At 39.2% G+C, this 24,319-nt stretch overlaps 1 long non-coding RNA gene and 1 pseudogene across 6 annotated transcripts in view; one reads left to right on the forward strand and one right to left on the reverse strand.

The window, feature by feature from the left end:
- LOC118553267 (uncharacterized) overlaps positions 1 to 24,319 on the reverse strand; it is a 297,009-nt gene that overhangs the window by 259,174 nt on the left and 13,516 nt on the right. The window lies entirely within an intron of this gene.
- On the forward strand, positions 3,650 to 4,556 carry LOC118523277 (large ribosomal subunit protein eL6 pseudogene; annotated as a pseudogene).

Here is a 24,319-nt window from a genome sequence, read left to right on the forward strand (position 1 = left end):
ACCTATCCACAGCTCATTTAAAGAGCTTAGGTGATTTACACCGGCCAGAACATATCAGTGCTTCCTTTACCAGTCCAAATCTAATTTCGCTCCTAACTGCAGGATGCTAACTCTTGCCACCTGCGATCTCGGCAGAAAAATCTGACATCAAAAACCCTCCCCACACATTCAGGAACACTGTCATATATAAAGACAGGAGAGCTGTTCTCTCACATCCCTTCAGGAGGGAAGATAGAAGATTTATGGACTTTCAGTGGCATTTTTCCTGACTCCTTGTGACTGTCTGGACAGAAATAGGGAAGATTTATTTTCTGCCTGGCCCTCATATGTGCAAGCTCAGTCATCTGCAACCCAGCTAATTAGAAAGGTCAGTGGTACCTTTTGAACAAAGCAGAGAAACAGACCCGAGCCAAACTGCAAATGTACATGTTACTGATGACAATGCCACACTGAAGCAGTGGAAGGACTAAGAATAATGCTCACGCCTGCTGGAGAACCTTTGTGAGACATTTTTTTAAGGCAAAGGAGTGAGTGCTACTTCTTGGAAGGGTCACTGTCAGCAGTGACCTTTGTGCAAAATTAATAACAGAGCGTGGTTGGTACCATGCTTCATTGTTCCTGTGGAAGGAGATGGCTGCATTATGAATAAAGAACAATTATAAGGATAAGAAAGAAAAGATGAAGTGTGAAATATTCCCAGCTCAATAAGGGACTATAGCTGAGCATACAGAAGCTACAAAATGCCACCTGACTCTTTCCTCTAGTGCAATAAAGGGCATCATATTTCTTGAGCATCTGGTATGTTCCAGACATTGGACTAAGGTGTTCTATATTATAGAAGTAATATACTATTGTCCTCTTTTTATAGAAGGCAGAGATTCAGAGAAGTTAAATAATGTTCAAGGTCATACAACCAGCAAGGGGAAAAGCTGGGGCCAATGTCTGTCTGAATCCAAAGTTTATGCTCTATGCACCAATTACCACTGCAAAGCAGATGGGCAAAAATGTCTTCGATATCAGATCACTATGTACATCATTGCTACTTCAATTCTACTTTGCTATCAAAACTAAATAAGTATGACTTAATATTACATTAGATTATAATAAAAGCACTAGTACAGTGCATAGCCCGTGTTTATTAAATAATGCAACACAGAAATAATATATGAAATTTAAATATATAGTATATAAATACACAGACACAGTCTATTTGTCCTTCTATATTATCCAAACAGATATTATCTAAAGAGTTGCATGACATTTTATTCTATTAGATTACATTCCAATGTAAGTATTACAAGCACACTCAGAACCTCAACACATTTATTTATCTGAGAGAACTTGATGAAAAAAATGCAACTTCTCCAGAACATATCAGGATTTAAGAACAATAGGAAATTATGCCACCTGTGGAGGTTGGAATATTTTATGAAGCCCTTTGCTACTGATGTGACTATTATTTTATCTATAATAGGAAGCTCTACTGAAAATAACCCAGCCCATCTGAGCTGCAAGTTCAAAGTTCTACCTTCATTCCCAAGTGATGGGTTTGACAGGTCTCCAAGGATAAGCACCTATCTTAGCTGTGAATAAGAACTTTCTAAGAACCTATGTTTGTGAATATGCAGATTCTTGGGGCGCCTGGGTGGCTCAGTCGTTAAGCGTCTGCCTTCGGCTTAGGTCATGATCCCAGCGTCCTGGGATCAAGCCCCGCATCGGGCTCCCTGTTCCGCGGGAGGCCTGCTTCTCCCTCTCCGCACCCCCTACTTGTGTTCCCTCTCTCGCTGTGTCTCTCTCTGTCAAATAAATAAATAAAATCTTTACAAAAAAAAAATGCAGATTCTTAGACCTTACCCCATAGAACTTCTGCTCTAATAGGCCTCAGGTAGGGCCCAGGGATCTATATTTCAGCATATATCAGTTTCTGATACAGGTGGTCTAATGCCTATGGATTGAAGATTACTAGACTGGAGGATTCTTCCCTCTAGATTGGAATGAGTTCCTCAAAGTCTTGCTTAGACTTACAATAGGGCTGCCATAAGGCTTTCCAACTGAGATTTTTCCCCACTTCTCAAATTGCTGGGGTATTTCTTAAGCTGAACCAAGTCAATATGTGATAAATCCCAAGGACACACCTAGTAGGAGACTGGCCTTTACAAGCAGGACTGTTGAAGTTCTGTTCAGATAAGAAGTTGCTTCCTTTTATTTGCTTTCCTTCCTACTCTAGGCTGTTCTAAAAATAAAGCTGTGAACCAGAAGAATTTGGTCTTTATATCTTACTTCCTATGCCTTCACCACTTCTAACTTCAACATCCAAGCCACATGTTGGAAACTAAAGCTTCTTAGCTACTTAGGATCATCAACTGAGGCATTCCACCGAAGCAGTCTGGTCCTCCTTACCATGTTCTGGATTTCTATTTCCTCCACCAACACATATTTCATCCATTCCCCATTTGGTCAGGATCCTAGCATCAGAACAGTGACAAGACTTTCATATGACACATTAAAATGAACTAACAGACTAATATTTTATTTGGGAGCCAAAGTAGAGTGAAGAGAGGCAGATTTCATCATGAGTCTCACACATAGCACAATAAAGGTAATAAATAAAGTTAGAATAATGGTGTCAGGTGATGTGTAAATGCAAAGACATTCCTTCCTCCACTTTCCTGCTGGAGACAATAAATACCTACTTAATTCATCAGCAATGCACTACCTTTGTTGACAATTCAACAAGGTCACAGAAAAACTCGGCCAACTAACAGGACTTGGAATTCAGTATGACAAAACCTGGACTGTAAACATATTTTAATTTCTTAAAGGGAAATTCAGGATAATTTCTTAGAATACAAAATATAATCAAAATCAAAGATAAGGATATATACAAAAAACTGCTTGGTTAAACATGAGGTTCCATGGCAATATACAAAACCACAGCTCCAAACTGAAGCCAACTACTGCAGCATTAGGACAGACACAACAGCCAAGCAGAATTCTCAAGAGAGAGCAAAGAAGAAAACCAATTCCCCCATAAAGCTCTAAAAAGGAAGCTGAGTTACTATATTTTAGGCCATCTTTGATGACCTCACAGTATCCAGCATAATTAACACTTAAATATATCATGAAATAATAGTGGTTTTGGATGAGATAAAGGGTAGGCGGGAAAGATCCCATAATTTGTTTTGTTTTTTTGTTTTTGCATCATTAGAATCTTTCAAACTTTGCCTCTGTCCTTGGATCCAGACATATCTAGAAGCTTTTGGCTTCTTAGTAATAAATCATTTAGCCATAACTTTCAAACGTCATGATTATAATTAACACTTAAGCCTTAATAAATACCAATGGGTTACTTTTTTTAGGTTGCATGTTTTTTAACAGGGGCTTTTTATGTACAAGACCTTATAAATTCCAAGGAATGACTCTTAGAGATAGAAACTTTGGGCACTATAATAAAATAGAAGGAAAGATTTCAGGGAGTGAAGTAAGAGGTCTTGTAACCTCTAAAATAATTCTACATTTTCACCTATTGCCCCCAATATATGGGAAAACAAAAACAAAAATTTTGCTTGATTATAGGACTTACCATGTGGCACAATTTCAGGCGGAGAGCGTAAAATAAGGTGGAGAGCAAAAATATGGTTCATACTGCTTTCCCATCTTGCAAGATGGCGGGCGAAAAAGCTGAGAAGCCGGATACTAAGGAGAAGAAACCTGAAGCTAAGAAGGCTGATGCTGGTGGCAAGGCTAAGAAGGGTAACCCCAAGGCTAAAACGCCAAAGAAGGGGAAGCCCCACTGCAGCCGAAACCCTGTACTTGTCAGAGGAATTGGCAGATATTCCCGATTGGCTATGTATTCCAGAAAGGCCATGTACAAGAGGCAGCTAAATCCAGGGTTGAAAAGAAAAAGAAGGAGAAAGTTCTTGCTACTGTCACAAAACCATTGGTGGTGACAAGAACGGTGGTACCCGAGTGGTTAAACTTCGCAAAATGCCTAGGTTATTACCCTACTGAAGATGTGCCTCGAAAGCTGTTGAGCCCTGGCAAAAATCCTTTCAGTCAGCACGTGAGAAAGCTGCGAGCTAGTATCACTCCCAGGACCATTTTGATCATCTTCGCTGGGCGCCACAGAGGCAAGAGGGTAGTTTTCCTGAAGCAACTGAGCAGTGGCTTGCTACTTGTGACCGGACCTCTGTCCCTCAATCGAGTCCCTCTGCGTAGAACACACCAGACATTCGTCATTGCTACTTCTACCAAAATTGATTATCAGCAGTGTGAAAATCCCCAAACATCTCACTGATGCTTACTTCAAGAAGAAGAAGCTGTGCAAGCCCAGACACCAGGAGGGTGAGATCTTTGACACCGAGAAAGAGAAATAACAAGATTACAGAGCAGCGCAAGGTTGATCAGAAAGCTGTGGACTCGCAAATTCTGCCAAAGATCAAAGCTGTTCCTCAGCTTCAGGACTACCTCTGCTCTGTGTTTTCTCTCACAAATGGAGTTTACCCTCACAAATTGGTGTTCTAAATTTCTTACAAAGAACGTAATTAAATAACTGATCCATTTCAAAAAAAAAATATGGTTCATATTGAAAAAAATATCCATCAAGAGATAAAACATAATTCCAGCTCAAATGGGCAGAATTCTTAATATCAGAAATACCTTTAAGACAATTCATTTTGCTTTGCCTTGGAAGTCTCTTCTTTGGGTTGAGCTGTAGACTTCTGAGGAGACCTTGGTTGGCTTTGGAGAGAGGGAGAAGGAACACAGGGAGTCCCCTGCAGAGCCTCACTTCCAGAAGAAGTGAGCCTCTGGGAAGTTGGTATGTCAGGCTCGTATATCTTCCAGATGTGGGCACAGAGTGGGGGCTCCAAACGGACACAATGAGAGTAATAATGGTCCTGGCTGCCACTGACTCTTTCCTCACAGCAAACCACTGCACTTGCTTCTGCGCATGTCACGCCTAAGGTGTCGCTCTGCACTTCTCTCAGCCTTTGCTTTCACACGTGTGCAATGGTCATAATAATGCATATCTCTAAGGCCGTGGTGAAGCTGAAATGAGACTGCCAGTAACAACATGTGAGAAATGCACAAGCACCCCACAATTCTTAGGTAGTTGTGATCCAAAGTCGGATGTTTTTCTCTTCTCTGGGTATCTTTCAGTAAATGAACTGGCCCTACCCAAATATAGAGAAGCTTTTTTTAAAAAAATATTTTATTTATTTATTTGAGAGAGAGAGAGAGAGAAAGCACAAGCAAAGGGATCAGGAGAGGGAGAAGCAGGCTCCCCACTGAGCAAGGAGCCCGATGTGGGGCTCGATCCCAGGACCCTGGGGTCATGACGTGAGCTGAAGACAGACACCCAACTGACTGAGCCACCCAGGTGCCCCATAGAGAAGCCTTTAGAATCACAAACAACCCAAATTCTAACGCTCTTTAAGGGAGGCCTATTTACAACCTGATTGAGCTTCTGATAAATATAATTGGCAGAACTATTAAACATGCTTTAGGGCGCCTGGGTGGCTCAGTTGGTTAAGCGACTGCCTTCGGCTTAGGTCATGATCCTGGAGTCCCTGGATCGAGTCCCGCATCGGGCTCCCTGCTCGGCAGGGAGTCTGCTTCTGCCTCTGACCCTCCTCCCTCTCATGTGTTCTCTCTCATTCTCTCTCTCTCAAATAAATAAAATCTTTAAAAAAAAAAAAAAAAAAACATGCTTTAGAGACTTGTAAGAAATTTTTCTGCAGTTGAGTAGGAGGATAGCTGGAGAGCCAGTGTCCCAGCTGTTTATCTGCAGAAGGACAGATACTGAGGGATTAATTCCCCAACTGTTCCCGGTGTTCCAAACGATATCGACCTTGTGTGTGCTGGTGGCAGATGTCCTGCCCTCACTTCATGGGTAATACCTCGGTTAAGGTCCTTTTCTCAGAGAAAAGCAAACCACTGACCCCATTCCAGACTAAGTCGGACCCTTCTGTTACACTCTCTCCTAGCATTTGGTATTTTCTCTCTTAGCACCTAGCGTAATTGATGAATAACATTGATTTGTGTGATTCTTTGATTAATGTCTGCCTCCTCTGGAGTATAAGCTCATTAGGGTAGAAAGTGTGACTGTTGAACTCACCTTTGTATCAACCCAGAGCCTAGCCCAGGGTCTGGCATATGGAAGGACCCAAATATATATCTGGTGCTTTAATGAAGAGTGAAGACTCAAAGTCAAATACTCTGATACCAAAGCTAGGGTGTCATCTTACTACCAAAGAAATGGCCCTACCTAAGCATTATCTGGGGAGCCCAGAAAATACAGATTTCCAAGGCCTTGTTCTGACCCCGTAGAATTAGACACTCCCAGGGCCAAAAGAATCTGTATTTTCAAAGTGCAGCCTGTTTGTGGACCAGCACAGAACCGCTGCACTACACATACATATGCATCAGCTATAACCCCAATGTGCTTATAAATAGAGCATCCAGAGGCCTCGTATTTTCACTTCCTACTGTCTGCTCAACGTGGAAAGGAAAAGCCCTCCAACGAAGGGACGAATTGTCCTTGAAGTGGACGAATATCAAAAGCGGCTCCCCTTGTCTTCACACAGAACAGGCACTGTGTAATGCTTTGCATTAACTGTATATCATATACATTTTAAAAAATGGAACTTTAAAACATATTGCTCAATGGAAGAAGCCAGTCTGAAAATGCTACATATTCTATGATTCCAAGTATATGACATTTTGCAAAAGGAAAAACTATGGAGATAGAAAAGTGACTTGTGGCTGCCAGGGCTGGTTTGGCAGGAGCGTTAATGATGAATAGATGGAGGTCAGGGGATTTTTAGGGTGGTGAGATTGTTCTGTTGGAAACCATAACAGTGGATACATGATATTGTGCATTTGTCAAAACCCAGAGAACTATACAAAACTAAGAGTGAGCCCTAATGGAAACTATGGAATATTGTTAATAATGATGTGTCAATATTGGCTCATTAATTGTAACAAAGGAACCACATTAAAGCAAGATGTTAACATAGGAAATAATAAACGAAATGGGAGGGTGGGCATGGAGTGGGTATATGGAACTCTATGTGCTATCTGCTCAATTATTCTGTAAATCTAAAACTTTAAAAATTTTAAAACTTAAAAACCTAAAAAATGAAAATATACCCCCCAAAATATATATATATATATATATATATATATATATATATATATATATATATACCAAAAAAAAAAATAAAAGTGACTGGGAATGGAGCACACATGACCTTCATACTTACTGATGCTCACTGTGTGGGGAGCACCAAACTAAGAATTCAAATACTTCATTCAACCTGACAACACTGCTCGAAGTAGCTGATATCAGTATCGTCACATGCACTTAAGGGTGGAAGGAACCAAGAGTTAAGTGCAGTGAAGCCCTTTCCCAAAGAGACACAGCCAGCCAGTGCTCCCAGGTTCCAAACTCAGGTCCCAGCCTTGCCCAAAGCCCGCATGTATACTACACCACTATGGCAACCTGCTTCGATGTATTGCTTTTGCCCATTCACAAAATGAGTGTGTTATTACGAAGTTTAATCAACACCTACAAGCCAAAACAATTAGAATATTATAATGCAGAGTCAGATGAAAAGATTTTCACAATCAAGCATAAGCCAGGGATACCCACAGAGTAAAACAAACACTGCCCTCCAGGAGCATGGGGCGGTGGAAAAGTACAGGATGGATTCCGCACAAAATCATGTGTCAAATAAACCAATCATGGGACGTTGATGTATGAACTTAAATGACAATATTTTGCTTTAAAATGAAACTATTTTTAAAGGATTTATTTATTTTAGAAATTGGTGGGGGGCACGGGGTGGGGAAGGGCAGAGGGAGAGAGAGAATCCCAAGCAGGCTCCATGCTAAGCACTGAGGCTTATGTAGGGCTCAACCCCACGACCATGAGATCACGACCTGAGCCAAAATCAAGAGTCGGATGTTCAACCAACTGAGCCACCCAGGTACCCCTAAACTGTTTTTTAATAACAACACAATGACAGAAAGTCCAGAGAAAAGAGAGAGAGACTGAGAACCATCACAGCTAAAAGAGACTTTACGGGCCATATCAGCCTAATGCAATGGGTGAGTCTCATACGGATCTTCATTCAAGCACATTAACTATGGAGAAACTAATAAACTCTGAACACAGATGGAACATTATATAACGCTAAGGAGTTAAGTTTTATTTTATATATGTAGCAATTTTATTAAAATTAGGGTTTTTTAAAAAAAAAAAAAAAGATCAAAACAAAGATAAACCCAGCAGAGATTTGCTTCAAAACCATTTGAGGAGGGATGGAGCGTGGGTACAGGTCAAATAAAATTGGCTGTGAACTGATAACTGTGTAATTGTTGGAGCAGAGTGATGGGAACATGGGCTTCATTACACTATTCTCTCTCCCTCTGAATACATTTGAAATTTTCCATTATGAAAGGGTTGTTTTTTAAGTTTCTTACCCACCATGAGTTCTAGTGCTTATCTGTGTGCATTGTCTTCCTTCAATAAATATAGATATGAGCATTAAATATAAAAATAATAATTGAAATTAAAACATAAGAGTACCCTATTCAAGCATTTTCGCTCTGATTGTTTTAGTAACTTCTGCCCTGCCGTTTCTGTTAATCTTTCTAGGAAACAGCCCACATCAATCTTCACTGCCTTTGTTGTCCCTCGGTCTTCTCATTACTCATTTCCTTCAAGCGCTTATGGCCAGCAAAGGGCATCCCTGGCAGAAGGAACGAGTCCAAGGGGTGCTGTTACCTGTTGATGTTTTTCCCCTCAGGCAGAGGCCAGAACAGACTCAGGGCTGTTTGCCGCTGCTCGGCAGACAGTAGCAGGGCCTCCTTCACCCCTGGGCAATGCCCACTGCCACAGACACCCATCCTTGGACTTGGGTGATCCAGAGCATCTGAAAAGCATCTGTATCTTCCCGTCTGAGTTTGGATTCGTTCTTCACTTGTAAAACCCAAGCAGGATGAATCCGAGGACTCCGAGTGATTTATAAGAGATGTATAAAGAAAAATGAGGTTCTACCGCCTTCCCAAACAGCAGGAACAGCCCTTGGCTAGCCACAGGAAGACGTTAGGGGGTGTCGGGGCTGGTGCCAAACAAGAAGAAAAACAGTGAAAATTCCATTCCCCAGCAATAAAAATATAAGTCAAAGTCATGAAGCACCTTCACGAAATTCAGCTTCAGAGGCTGGAACATTATTTTGTTGCAGAAATTTCTCGGACAGTAATGCCGTAGGCCTGTCCAGACATGGACAACCAGAGCACTTTGACTCCACACCATGGGCCTTCTTGGATTAAAAAATTTGGTTTTATGTTGCATATAACGCATATTAATAAATATGCAGCGGGCACCTGGGTGGCTCAGTCAGTTGAGCATCTGACTCTTGGTTTCGGTTCAGGTCATGATCTCAGGGTCATGGGATCAAGCACTACATAGGGCTCTGTGCTCAGCGGGGAGTCTGCTTGGGATTCTCTCCTCTGCCCTTCTCCCCACTTACAAACATGCTCGCTCTCTCTCTTTCTCTCTCTCAAATAAATAAATAAATAAATATTTAAAAATAAATAAATAAATATGCAGCACATTCTGTCTCCAGAGGTGGCAAGAGGTGTACGCCCTTACCTGTTAGCCTCTCTCCCCTTAAGGAGTCAGTCCCTTACTTGGAGGACAAAAAATTCCACAGACAAGTAAAATGAACATTTCAACTTTAGTTGATTTATTCAGCCAGTTGTTAAGGCATTCTTTTAAAACTCTTGTCATTTACTTCTGCAGTTTTGGCTTCTGGCATTCAAAATATTATAAATACCTGCATTCATAGGCCTTTCTACAAGTCTTTAAAGGTATCTGGGGAATTTCACTAAACCCAGGGATTTAAAATTCTAAAGGTCAGGAAGTGTACTACCGCATACTTAAACAATGCCCTGCAATAGTACAAAAGTGAAAGAAACATTGATTATGCAAATTGACAAGTACATGTTATCTACTATGCTGTTGCAAAATATTGAATTGAATTCCAGAAGGATAGGTTCTAGTCCCAGCCTGTCCACTCACAAACTATTTGATACTAAGTATATTATCACAGTCTCATGAGCCTCTACAAAATAAGGCACAGAGGGGCGCCCGGGTGGCTCAGTCATTAAGCATCTGCCTTCGGCTCAGGTCATGATCCCAGGGTCCTGGGATCAGCCCTGCATCGGGCTCCCTGCTCCGCAGGAAGCCTGCTTCTCCCTCTCCCACTCCCGCTGCCTGTGTTCCCTCTCTCGCCTTGTCTCTCTCTGTCAAATAAATAAAAAAATCTTAAAATAAAATAAAATAAGGGACAGATTAGATGAGTGTTGATGGTCATTCAAAAATCTCAGATTGAGTGAAATACTGATTACTCTAGTGACCCTTCAATTTACAACTGTTTGGTTTTCTCTGGGATGATAAGAATTTGAAACATGATAATAAGCCTCCAAGAGACTGCCTCCAACCAAAGCTCTAATATGCTGTGATACCAATATCACATATTGGTAGCTTTATCTGAAAACTGGCCATTTACACACTCCTTTCCTGAGGGTAGGTCCATCTGGAATAGCAAATTACAGATCAGACATGACTTAATGAATTTAGGATCAGAACATATGACATTGTGTTTTTGAAAACCTCTTCTTTCAAACTAGAATAGCTTGTTAGACTTCAGCCATTACAGAAATATATCAATTTAGATACTCAACATCAATCACGAGAGTCACAGTATTCTCTCTTCTGATGAATTCTAGAAAAATGCCTTTGATGCTCCTTTTCCACGTAGCCTCATGAGTCTACAACTACGACATTGCCTCACCTCTATTATAAATAACTAGATAATGCTTTCTGTTACAGTATTTGTTTTCTCTTCCTTCTAGCAGGCATTCATAGTGCCTTGGACACATCCCTCGGCCCACCGGGTTTCAACACGGCTATGAAGGACAATTCTGTGCAAGCGACCAGTGTAGGGGAGCAGAATGTATCACCCCAAAATATGCCTCTTTGGCATAAGGATTATGGTAGGCTGGCTATTTTTAAGAAACTGAAGAGAAGCTCTGAAAACCGAAAGAAGTTATCCTTTTCTGAGAGACACTTATATTTATAAGGGAAATCTCACTTGTAGGGGTATCTCCCTCATTGTACCAGGAAAAAAGAGGATGACTCTAAATCTCTAGAAACTGTTATCAATAAAGAAGGCATGGAATTTAAATCTGCATAACAACCCTAACTCTTGTTTATTACGTTTATTGTGTAACCTCCCATAACTGACTCAGAATCAGCTGTTCAATTCATTTTGAGTAAGTATTAACACCTCTCCTTACATTAACACTCTTTTTCTTTTTTTGAGAGGGGGTCGGGAGGAGGGGCAGAGGGAGACAGAGAATCTCAAGCAGCCTCCATGTCTAGAGTAGAGTCCCATGTAGGGTTCAATCTCACAACCCTGAGATCATGACCTGAGCCGAAATCAAGAGTTCAACACTTAACTGACTGAGCCACCCAGGTGCCCTACATTAATAGACTCTTAAGACTTATTGCTTAGAGATGATTTGGGGAATGAATAGGCATATTGTCCTTGAAGTTAAACTTGCTTTTAAAATAAGGCAAAGACTTTTTGAATTAATACTTTTGAAACTTTTTGGAATTTACAATAACTACCTAAACATGAAAAGAGTAAATATATTTGCATTCATTAAATCCAAAAATAAATTTACATTTGTGAAACCAAAATTCTGTCAACAGTTCTTAAAATAATTTTATTTATGTTATTGCTTCACTTTCATTTGATTTTTTTCTTAATGAAGTTTACCTTTAAACAAATGATTTTTTTTTTTACAAAATACTAATAGTGCCCTATATTTGCACAACAGTTTCAAGTATTAAAATGACTTTGACTTTATTTCTTCTAACTGAAGCTCAGAAAAAAACTTTGTTAGATAATGGTAATACCCCATTTTAATGAGGAAACTGAGGCCACACTGCTAGTGAGTAACTATGTCCATCTTCAAATCTAGGTCTCCCCATTTTTCCACAGAAGACCTCCTGATGGCCAATAGACACATGAAAAGATGCTCAACATCACTCATCATCAGGGAAATAAAAATCAAAACTCCAGTGAGATACCACCTCACACAGGTCAGAATGGCTAAAATTAACAACACAGGAAACAACAGGTGTCAGTGAGGATGCAGAGAAAGGGGAACCCTCTTATTCCAATGGTAGGAATGCAAACTGGTGCAGCCACTTTGGAAAACAGTATGAAGGTTTCTCAAAAAGTTAAAAAGTTGGTGGCGCCTGGGTGGCTCAGTCATTAAGCGTCTGCCTTCGGCTCAGGTCATGATCCCAGAGTCCTGGGATCGAGCCCCGCATCGGGCTCCCTGGTCTGCGGGAAGCCTGCTTCTCCCTCTCCCACTCCCCCTGCTTGTGTTCTCTCTCTCGCTGTGTATCTCTCTCTGTCAAATAAATAAACAAAATCTTTTTTTTTTAAGATTTTATTTATTTATTTGAGAGAGAGAGAATGAGAGACAGAGAGCAGGAGAGGGAAGAGGGTCAGAGGGAGAAGCAGACCCCCTGCTGAGCAAGGAGCCCGATGTGGGACTCGATCCCGGGACTCCAGGATCATGACCTGAGCCAAAGGCAGTCACTTAACCAACTGAGCCACCCAGGCGCCCTAAACAAAATCTTTAAAAAAAAAAAGGTTAAAAAGTTAAACGCAGAACTACCCTATGGCCCAGCCATTGGCACTACTAGAGATTTACCCAAAGGATACAAAAATACTGATTCTAAGGGACACACGCACCCCAATGTTTATAGCAGCACCATCAACAATAGCCAAATTATGGAAAGAGCCCAGATATCCATAGACTGATGAATGGATAAAGTAGATGTGGTATATATACACAATGGAATATTATTCAGCCATCAGAAAGAATGAAATCTTGCCATTTGTAACAACATGGATGGAGCTAGAGAGTATTATGCTAAGCGAAATAAGTCAGTCAGAGGAAGACAAATATCATATGATTTTACTCATATGTGGAATTTAAGAAAAATAACAGATGAGGGGTTCCTGGGTGGCTCAGTTAGTTAAGCAGCCAACTCTTGATTTTGGCTCAGGTCATGATCTCAGGGTCCTGGGATCAAGCCCCAAGTTGGAGAGTGTGCAGTCCGCTAGAAGATTCTCTCTCTCCCTCCCTCTCCCTCTGCCCCTCCTCCTGGTTGCATGCAATCTCTCTCTCTCTCTCTCTCAAATAAATAAATCTTTAAAAAAAATGTAACAGATGAACAATGGGGGAAAAAAAAGAGAAGCAAACCATAGAACAGACTCTTAACTATAAAGAATGCACTGAGGGTTGCTGGAAAGGAGGTTGGTGGGGGGATGGGTTAACTGGGTGATGGGCATTAAGCATGGAACGTGTGATGAGCATTAGGTGTTATATGTAAGTGATGAATCACTAAATCCTACACCTGAAACTAAAAACAAAAACTAAAACAAAACAAAACAAAAACAAATCGAGGTCTCCCAGCTCCAATTACAATAATAAGCATTTCATCCTTTAAGGATTAACATTTCCTTAAAGAATGCCTTAAAAATTACCTCAAGCATTCCACAGAGTGAAATAGAAGCAGTTTTTAGCAGGGGTATTCAATAAAAAATCAAAAAGTGGTCTCTCCTTCATGGTGAACAGAAACGAGTAGCCATACCAATTCATCAAGAAGAGTCACTGATCACCTCCAGACTCCAGGAAAGATGGTTTCATTGAGCATGCAAGGCAATTGCAGCAAGCTGGTAAAATATGAGAGCTTTAAGGGACTCATTTTGATTTATCAAATCAATGATCCATCAAGTCAAAAATCTCTCTAAAGTAGAATTTGACAAGATAGACTATAACAATTGGGTGGGACCTGTTCAGCTTTATTACATTAATGGCATTCTGCATTTAGCCAATAGGCTAGCGCAAATCTTAAGAGGCATGCTGAAGCTCAGAAGGGAAGTGACTATTGATCAATAACATGATCTGGTAGGGTGTTAATGCTGGAGTCCTAGACAAATGCCCCCTGCGGTTCCCTCTGGAGTTCCACCATGACTGGCTTCTATGTGATGATAACTTCGCTATGCTCCTGTCTTACTAGCAATTATATTTTGAGGAAGTAAATCCTTATCTCTCATAAAAAATGAAGCAGCAGCAAAATAATGAAAAAGGCATCATCACCAAAAAGACTGAAGGAGGGAAAATTGGCCCTAAAACTTTGGCTGAAATTGTATTGGTTGCTCACCTCCACCACCTTTAAGCCATTGATCAAGGCTTTCTTTTCCATGGTGTTGCAAGTAACTTCCAAGAAAAACTTATTCTTCATCCAGCATTGTTTTTATAAACTAATAGCAAAAAAAAAAAAAAAAAAATGAAAACAAAAACAAAAAAAACACCTCACCTTTCCAGAAATTCATCCCATTGCTCTCTTTTAACAATATACTAAATTAAAATAATAATACATTAAGTTATTTAAATATTTTAGAAGTTTGGCACTTAATTTTAAAACCTAATGAGTGGTTGTTCCTTTTCCCTTCCTGAACAATTTGATCACGAACCCAATAAGTAGGGCACAGCAAAGTAGGCAAATAGGCCAGCAGGGTGTGGGTATGGGGAGCTGAATGGCCCAGCTCAGGGTGCCAGGAACTGAAGGAAGTTTCCTTCCTACAGCTGTGTAGGAAAGCTATCCAGGGTGGTGGGTCACAGCCTAGAAGAGTGAGGAGAGCATGCTGCTGGGCAGAGAGTAGCATGGATGATGGAAGCTTGGCTACATACAGGGGTGTGATCAAATAAGTAAACATATTCCATATAATTGGAGCTGTGTTCCTCACTGTTAGAGGAGATACAAATATTGAAATGGAAAAAAAATAGAACTCAATGGTGATGGATTGAAAGCAAACGTATTGGTATGAATGTATGGATTTCAAACTGTCTAGATCAAGTAAGAAATAAATATATATGTGCATGTGTATTTACTATTATATATTCCTTAGTTTTGCCCTCTGAGAGTCTGGAAGAAGTGACGCCCCAGTAACAATGAGCATCCAAATCTTGGCTTCTAAATACTCTTCTTACTAGAAGGAACAAGATTCCTTAGAATAATGACCAATACTAGGATGAGGCAGGGAAAGTTTGAGATGAGAATGTTTTATTGTGCTGGAAAGTAAAGAAACGCTCAAAGAATAATGGAGCAAAAGAATATAAAGACAATCAAAGTGGCTCCCACAACAATTTTAGCATCAAAATAAATAAAGATAGTAATGGATTTTAGTCCATTAAATAAAATAGTAGACCATGAGTCTATAAATACATAAACAAATAAGTGAATAACTTGAAATTTGAAGAGGAATGAGGTGTTTTCATTGTCTTTAAAGGACCTTACCATGAGGGGCGCCTGGGGGGTTCAGTCGGTTAAGCATCCAACTCTTGGATTTGGTTCAGGACATGATCTCAGGGTTGTGAGACGGAGCCCTGTGCAGACTCTGCACTCAGTGGGGAGTCTGCTTTTCTCTCTCTCTCTGCCCCTCCCCCCACTCGTGTGCGCGCTCTCTCTCTCTCTAAAATAAATACAAAAATCTAAAAAATAAAATAAAATAAAGTACCTCACCATGAAATACTTCTCATTTACAAAGGAAGAAAGGGTAACTGCACTGTGAAGAAACCTGGCAGATACCACTTTAACCTAGTTATCAAAGTGCACATCATCGGTAATCGCACAGGTCAAAATCCTGCACCTCAGACGAGATGAAATCAGAAGACAGCAGCATCACGTGTGTGATATTCCTGCCAAAGCTGCATTCATTTTATCACAAGGTAAAATTAGACATATCCAAATTGAAGGACATTCCACAAAATAATTGGTCCATAAGTAAAAGTGTCCAGTTTATGAGATTCAAGGAAAGACTGAAGACTTTCCTAAACCTGCAGAGGCTAAAGAGACAGGGCAGTAAAATGCAGTGCATTATTCTAAACTGGATCTTTCTACTATGAAGGACATTATTGGAACAACTGGGGAAAGCTTGCATGGGACTGAGGAATGGATGATAGTAATATATCAGTGTTAATTTCCTAATTTTGATGGTTCTGTCATATGGCATCTTGGTTTGTTGCCTATTGAAGTATCCTGGGGCCCTAGGGTATCATGTCGGCAACTTGTTTCCAAATGGATTCGGGGGTCAAAAATTCTTTGTACTATTCTTCCAACTTCCCGTAATTTCATGATTGTTTCGAAAAAAATTTAAAGCCTAATGAGTTGTTATAAATATTTGGTATATATTAATGAGGGTATGAAATACATAAAATAATTGATTTCCCACAAAATAAAACAAACATGTATAACCTGCAAAAGACCACCACACCTTAAATGATGTTCTTTTTCTAAGTCCTATCCTAAGTTTAGATTAAAACAAGCTGATTAAAACAAATCAAGAATAGATTCATTGACTGTATGATTTAAATAGTAAAGAGAATGGGGATGAATTAAACCAATTAAATTTTACTCAGTTATTACCTATTCCCCAACCCACACCTAAAAAGAAGTTAAAAATCATTCAATAGAACACAGTGATATTTAGCTTCATACTATTGCCAAATGAGATCTGTTAAAGTCCTTGTTTTTCCCTCTCTGGGTTATTTTCATACAGACTTGACTATGAAATGAGCTAGTCTCAACATCAAATCAAAAGGAAGAAGGAGAGAATTTTGGGGCTGAAAAAAATGCAACCCCTTTCCTTTGTACAAGATTTAAACATATATAATTTCTAAAAATTTGATCCTATAATTAAATTTCACGATAGCGTTTGCCTTATTATACTAGTGATTGATAACTATTAAAAATAAAGTCGCAGATTGTTATGCCAGCAAGTCCGAGATGGATGTTCCAGAATGGAGTTTCCTCTCCCAAATAGTCTTGAATACACTAATGTTATTTCGGCCCATATGTGATTACAGTTCATCATTTTTTCAACTGATTTTTCTTAAGCAATTATAATTAACTGGCATGTGTCCATGTCTTTCTATCATGGGAGGTGTGACACGCAACGAAAGGGGGACTAGATAAGTCAGGAGCCAGCTCTGCCACAATTTAGCCATGACTTTGGACAAGTCACTAACCTAGTACGTTTCAATTTCAACTTCTATAAAATTAGAGAACCAAGAAAGACAAATTTCTAATGTTCCTCTGAACTTGTCTTATATCTTCTTCATTTGCATTCAAGATATTGTCTTAATTAAATTGCAAATGACCAACTTTAACTTCTTTTTCATTTTCTCACAGTACCTCGTGTAGTTTTTTTTGTTTTGTCAGTGGGTTTTTTTTGTTTGTTTGTTTATCAGAGGGCCTCAGACTATCAAATTCTGATATTAATAAAATTATCGATATCTTGTCTTAAACTTGCAGAAACTTTTTACGAAATAGTGCAGAAACTGGAGCTCCTGGGTGGCTCAGTCGGTTAAGCGTCTGACTCTTGGTTTTGACTCCGGTCACGATCTCAGGGTTGTGAGATGGAGCCCTGCATCAGGCTTCACGCTCAGCATGGAGCCTGCTTAAGCTTCTCTCTCTCCTTCTCCCTCTGCCCCTCCCCCACCCACTTGCGTGCTCTTGATCTCTCTCTCAAAAAAAAAGTGCAGAAATTATCCACTATAAGCAAATGTGTTATTTTAGTGTTGTTTCAATTTAGAGTTCCAATTTTGCACCTGCTAAGAAAATGTATTCTTTTTTGGGAGTGATAAAAGCCTGCTAATTTTTGGCCATTTCTGTGTTTGTCTTCTGTTATGCACACCTGAGGACCAACCCCAATAATATCAGTCATATTAAAAATTCAAAGTATTTAGAGGATACCAACGAATCAGTTAATACAGTAAAAATGTATGTACTGTGGAAGCAGTGAATAGAATCTATAAAACGTAACATATTTTTGCTACTTCAAAATACTCTTAAATTATTTTGTTTATTAAGGTTTTTCTTATAAGTTAATAATTTGGGATGCCTAGGTGGCTTTGCTGGTTAAGTGTCTTCGACTCAAGTGATGATCCGAGGATCCTGGGACCAGGTCCCGCATGGGGCTCCTTGCTCAGCAGGGAGCCTGCTTTGCCTTCTGCCTGCTGCTCCCCCTGCTTGTGCTCTCTCTCTCTCTCCCTCTGACAAATAAATAAATGAAATCTTTAAAAAAAAGAAATTAATAATTTACTTCAAAATTAATTTTCTTAGAAATTAACAAATGAGCTATGAATGGGGTTATAACTATTTGAATTTTTAATGTTTCTTAAGGTATATAATTTATGTCCATTGTTTCATTATGTGAATTATTTGCAGAACACATGCTTTCAACAATGTGGTAAAATGAATAGAAGGTTGCTAAGTAATATAATCTATTCCTCATTAGTTAACTTTCTCAGAGACTGAATGATGAAAATGAAGAATTCTTGGTAACATCAGATAAAATAGTGCTTTTCTTTTCAATTAGGTAGGTCTACTCTTCCATAGAGAACGCTCTTGATCCAAATGGATTTTTAAAAATCCAACAACCCATAAATCCCAAGAGCGTCTATGAGCATTAAGCTGACACAGGCACAAACACACTGGAAACAGTCTAGTGACGAAGTTAATTTATATAAAGAATTTGTTTACATGCTAAATTAAGGCACAACAGTGTGAGACTTCTTCTCAGACAGTGTGGTTTTATAAAAAGGAAGACTCTTATGGAAATTCAAAGTGGTTCCCCAAGTCCAAATTTCATTTACATACTTCTATTTAAAAATTAAGATACGAAATCTTTACATCATTAAGAGAAAAATAACACTCTTCCATTAACAGATGAAAGAACCATCATAAATAATTTTCTTTAAAGTACTTGAGAAATTTATTTCTATCAATTTACCTCAAAATTTAGTCAAAATATTCATCAGAATGTCACAAGCTATATTAGCACACCAGACCAAACTCCTGTTCTCTAGAAGGTTTTAACTTCTAGTTACTTATCTGAATCCTAACTTCTATACTCAGCAAAACTACATACACTATTAATATACTGAATTTACTAAGATAAAATTCTCAAAGTTATGACAAATCAGATGTCATGAAAGATATTCAAAAATATCAGTCGTCGTAATACAGATGGGTTAGGGACTGAACAGAATAAATAAATCAAGACACTAAAATCTAATGACACAAGATGGACTAATCTCTCAAATATGGGATTTCTTGTGTCCAAAAGTCTTGAAGAACTTTACAACTTGGATGCCAACATTTAGCATCAGACTCCAAGAGATTTAAGTAGAATTTTCATTTTTTCATGGAAAAATAATTAAGATACAAAATATTTAATGATGAATGCTCATACATTAAATTATCTATTACTGTAGAGCTCTTAAGGGGACGGATAAAGGGAATAGATCCATTTCTTCCCTGTGACAATTCTGGAATATGAATTAACTGAAGAGTTTAAGGCAATTGGCAAAAGTTTAGACATTGTTAAATATTTGAAAGCCCTAGGAAACCACACAAATGTAGACAGAGCTTATAAACTCCAGAAATCATTTGCAAAAAGCAGGGAAGTCAGACCAGGAATGATTACAACAGCAAATTTGGCTTAGGAGCTCATTTCTGCCTTTTCATGTCTGTAACCATAGCAACAAGCATGGGACCCCCCCCCAGAACAGAAGAGGTGCTCTTTAAATATGAGTTGAATCAATAAATGAATGAGCCTCAATCTCAAACCTGTTGTCTTTTTCTTTTGAAAAATCAGAACAGAACTTCTCATCCAGTGTCTGACTCAGCATTTGGCATTTCCCCTTCTGCTCATTCCTGAGTTTTGTGCTTTTCTGGACTTACATAAACTCCTCTGGACAGATGGAGTCCAGAGATATGACAATATGACAGATCTGCATTCCATCCCTTGATCATTTAGGGTAAAATTTGATTGTTTCAATTTCACTGCCCTTAGAGAACCTAATTTAAAACATTTGTAATCTTTGTCCTCTCCAAACCGACAGTTTTTAGTCAACACTTAATAAAATGTGTTAAAGATTCTGTTTTTACATGATTCATAATGCTAATGAATTCACCAATCCATTACCACACATCTTTCCGTAAATGTCAAACGAGATGTAGCTGACAGGGTCATGATCATTAAATGTAAGTTCATGGATGTACACATTTGTTCTTGATGGGAGTCATCTATGCCCAACTTTTGACTTTCTATGCTTCTATTACTTGAATGTCAAGAATTGTATACAATATTCCCATTACTCTGTCACTATACGTCAAAATTTCCAAATATCTATGCATATTTTTATATATTTAAATGGATATCCTTTGTTACTTTGCAAAGGACCTTTTTCCAAAATATTGCTTTATTTTAACATTTTTCTATATCTACCCTCATTTGGTGCTAATCATGTACGGTCTCTTGAGGTGGGCCTGAGATAAAGACCCTTACGCAAGTGATTTACTGAGGGAGTATGTTTCAGAAGGAACTTGTACTGATGTGAAGGAAGCAGGACAGGGTGGGAATGAAGCAAAGCAAGGATGTGGTTACTGCTGAAGTCTAGGCTCAGCCTGGTCCTACAGGGAGTTTTCCAACAAGAGTAACACTGCAAAAAATGATGCCACCTTGACACAAAGGAGCTAGTTGGGCAGCAGTAGCCATCAGCAGCTAACACAGCAGCAGGGAGGAGGGTACAGAGGCTGCCCAGAGGGTTTCTTTTCCGATACATAATTTTACAAAACAGAAATAGAACTTCCTACGGACTGATGGTCTACTTTTATTGTCTTAGTAATATACCTACAAATCATGTTTTCCATATGTAAACGTTTTATGTGAAACAATAAAACTGCAGCTATTTGGTAACCCACCACCGGACAACTAAAGAGTTATGAAGCAGATGAAAATAAAATGCTTAAGTGGTGCCTGTAAGAAAACCTTAAATTCCAAACACAGCCTTATCCTGGGAATTCAGTTCTGGAAAGAGCATTCCATGAATGACGGCCACTATGCAAATTCCAGGAGGTTATGCAACTTCCAAATTTTGAGGTCACAAATGGGGGTCATTTAGGAAATTTCTGTGATTCGTAAGTGAACAGCAGCTTCATCAGCACTGATGAGAGTTTCGCTTTCACCAGGGTAAGGTCTCCCTCCTGTAATGGCAATGGGCCCACTTTAGCAGTGGCTCTTCCAAAGAAGCACAGTAATGGAGGGGTTACTGATAGATGATCCTAGAGCAACTGGAGAACACAGGCTTTTGTTACTTCATTTAAACCTGTTCTCAAATGTCATAGTGTGCCTTCATTTGTTCTTTCTATGCCCTTTACATTTAGTGTCTTGCATGTTACATCATGCATCCTTCCCTGTTCATGTTTCCATGTCATAGATTACTCGTTCTTCTTTCATGGGGATAACTATTAAAGAAGGAAGACAACCTCTCAGGTGGATTGAGTAGATGGAAGAATCAGAAATCTTTCCCTCTTGTGCTTGCTGGGTACATTTAGGACTGAGCCCATCATTTGGGGACAGTTAGGTTTGGGCATCAAGGCTACTACCCCCTGGTCTTCCTTGTAGCTTTGTCAATATGGGGTGATGGATGAGAGCAAAGGCTCTGGAAGGAGGCACATGCCAAACTTAAAGGGCTGCTGTGGCTCTTTCTATTTTCTTTGCTTGTGTACAGCTGCCCTGAGCTACAGGCAGTAAATGAAGGTAAAAAATAAAGCCGTATAGCTTTCAAAAAGGGAGAGGGGAACTACTGACCAATGCTAGCATACATCTAAGAATAAGAGCCTACAGAGCCTCCTATATGATCCTAAAGACATGGAAATATCCACATTTTACAGGAGAACATAGCCACCACTTTACCTATGAAGAAATGAGTACACGAGTCCTATGGGATAGCCACATAGGCTCATAATCCACAATCCACAATCTGCAGAGATGCATCAAGTGTTTCAAAACGACTCTTAGGGGAGGTTTTGAGGTCAGATAAAAGGTGTGCCCTCTTCATGAATCACAAAGGGTGGAGCTGGGGAAGGGTAAGTGCAGACTTGAGACTGGGGTTTGGAAATTTTCTTCTGTAGGCCATCAGCAGCACCAGGGCACCACGTCAGGTTTGAAATTCATCCACTTCCTTATTTCAGAGTCCTCTACTTCAATCTGTCTAATCTGGAATCAAATTTATGACATATCACCTCCATTTTATATAGTTTTATCTGGCCAAGCCTTGGCTATATTTGGGACAATATTAGAAAGTTATTAGGTTTTTTTTTTAGCAATTCATGTGTCACTTTAGAAAAAGTCTATTTCCCACTCAACATTTGATAACAAATGAGGCACAGAGAGGTTAATGGCTTGTCTGATGTCACACAGCTATTTCGTGGGGAGTTGTAAATCATTGCATAATTTTTCTTCTCTTAATGATTAATTCCTCCTGGCAGGCTACATATTAAGCAATTATATTTTCCCTCTGAAGACTGCTTATCCCAGAAGCACTATATAATCCAGCAATACTAAACCACTTGTACCATGATATTTCTTTCTTCTGTGTCTGTTTACACCATACCCTCTTCCTGGAAAGTTCCCCAACCTATCTCTATATCCATGTTCTACATCTCTACCTTTTAGTAAGCTTTCTGCAGTAACCCCAAGATGGGTTACGAACATCTCATCAATATCATATTGTATGATAACAACCTATTTATGTATATTTCCCTCCAACAAGAAGTGCATGTCTTAAATATCTTTATATCCATTAAGTCTAGTACAGTGATTGACAAGAGTGTAGGTGTTTAATAAATTTGTATTGAATGAATGGATGAGCACATTAATGAATACAAATATGAGCAGTGAACAGAAAAAGCTTCTATGCAAGGTTATAGACAGTGTTTATAAGAGGAGCTAAGAAATGATGATAGCTTATTTAGATAACTAAGAAAGATGCAGGTTAAGTGCTATTTTTGCTTTCCTGCATAATGTAGTCTACAATTATGTCTGCTGCAGAAAAAAGTAGTTACCCTACTCTCAGGTTCTGTCTAGATCCTAAAGTGTCTGGAACCCAAAGTGCCCACCAAAGCTGCCCAGTACCTGGAACAGTACTTGATATGCAGTAATTGCTCATTGATGATTAACAGAGTATACAAACATCCGGAAGATTTAGGCTTATCACACAAAGTATTTTAGGGAGATAAGATTAGAATCACTAACTACCATCCCAGGAGTAGGAGCACAGAAGAAGGCTACAATCCAGCAGTTCCACCCCAAGGTAGATATCCAACAGAAATAAAAAATACGTCCACACAAAAACGTGTACACAAATGATTACAGCAGCATTATTCATAAAGACAATAAGGATGAAGACAACCCAAATGTCCACCAAGTGACAAATGGATAAACAAAATGTAGTACATCTATACAATGAAATTATTTGGCCATAAAAAGGAATGACGAACTGATACCTGCTACCACATGGGTGAACCTTGAAAACTATGCTAAGTGAAAGAGGCCAGTTACAAAAGACCACATATTATATGATTCCATTCACATAATATTTCCAGAACAAGGAAATCTATAAAGACAGAAAGTAGATTAGCAGCTGCTTATGGCTGGTGGGGGTGGAGGGTGACAGCTAAAAGATATGAGGTTTTCTTTTAGAGGTGATGAAAATGTACGAAGATTGTGATAATGGTTGCATCTATCTATGACTATTCTAATAACCACTGAACTGTACACTTTAACTGGTGAATTGTATCATATGTGAATTATACCTCAATAAAGCTGTTAAAAAATGACAAAGAGAGAGAAAGAGAAAGTTGAAAACATCTCAGATTAAAGGCTGCCCATCAGAATCCTCCCGTGTGTTAACAAGATTCATTTCAGGTATTTGCTGAAGATGGCCCAGTCTGTGCCCTCATTTCTACCTTGTCCATTTCCAAGGCCCCAACCCCAGTCTATTAACACCTGTTTTAGCCAACTATCACATTGTGAAGTGTTCTTTCTTGTGTGTGTGTGTGTGTGTGTGTGTGTGTGTGTGTGTGTGTATAATAACCAGCTGAACCAGATAAAAAGTCCTTGTCCAAGTCACATCCATAGTTTCAATACCAAACTAGCATTTACTGAATGCCCATTACGTACCAAGCACTCAGCATATGTCATTTTTAAGGCTCACTATAACCCCAGGAAGTAGGCTGCACTGATTCATTTCATAGAGGAAGACCTGAGAGCAGCATGGTATCACTATGTGGGAACTGACAGACCCA

The sequence above is a fragment of the Halichoerus grypus genome, chromosome 1 (genome assembly GCF_964656455.1).
Source record: "Halichoerus grypus chromosome 1, mHalGry1.hap1.1, whole genome shotgun sequence".
NCBI lineage: Eukaryota > Metazoa > Chordata > Mammalia > Carnivora > Phocidae > Halichoerus > Halichoerus grypus.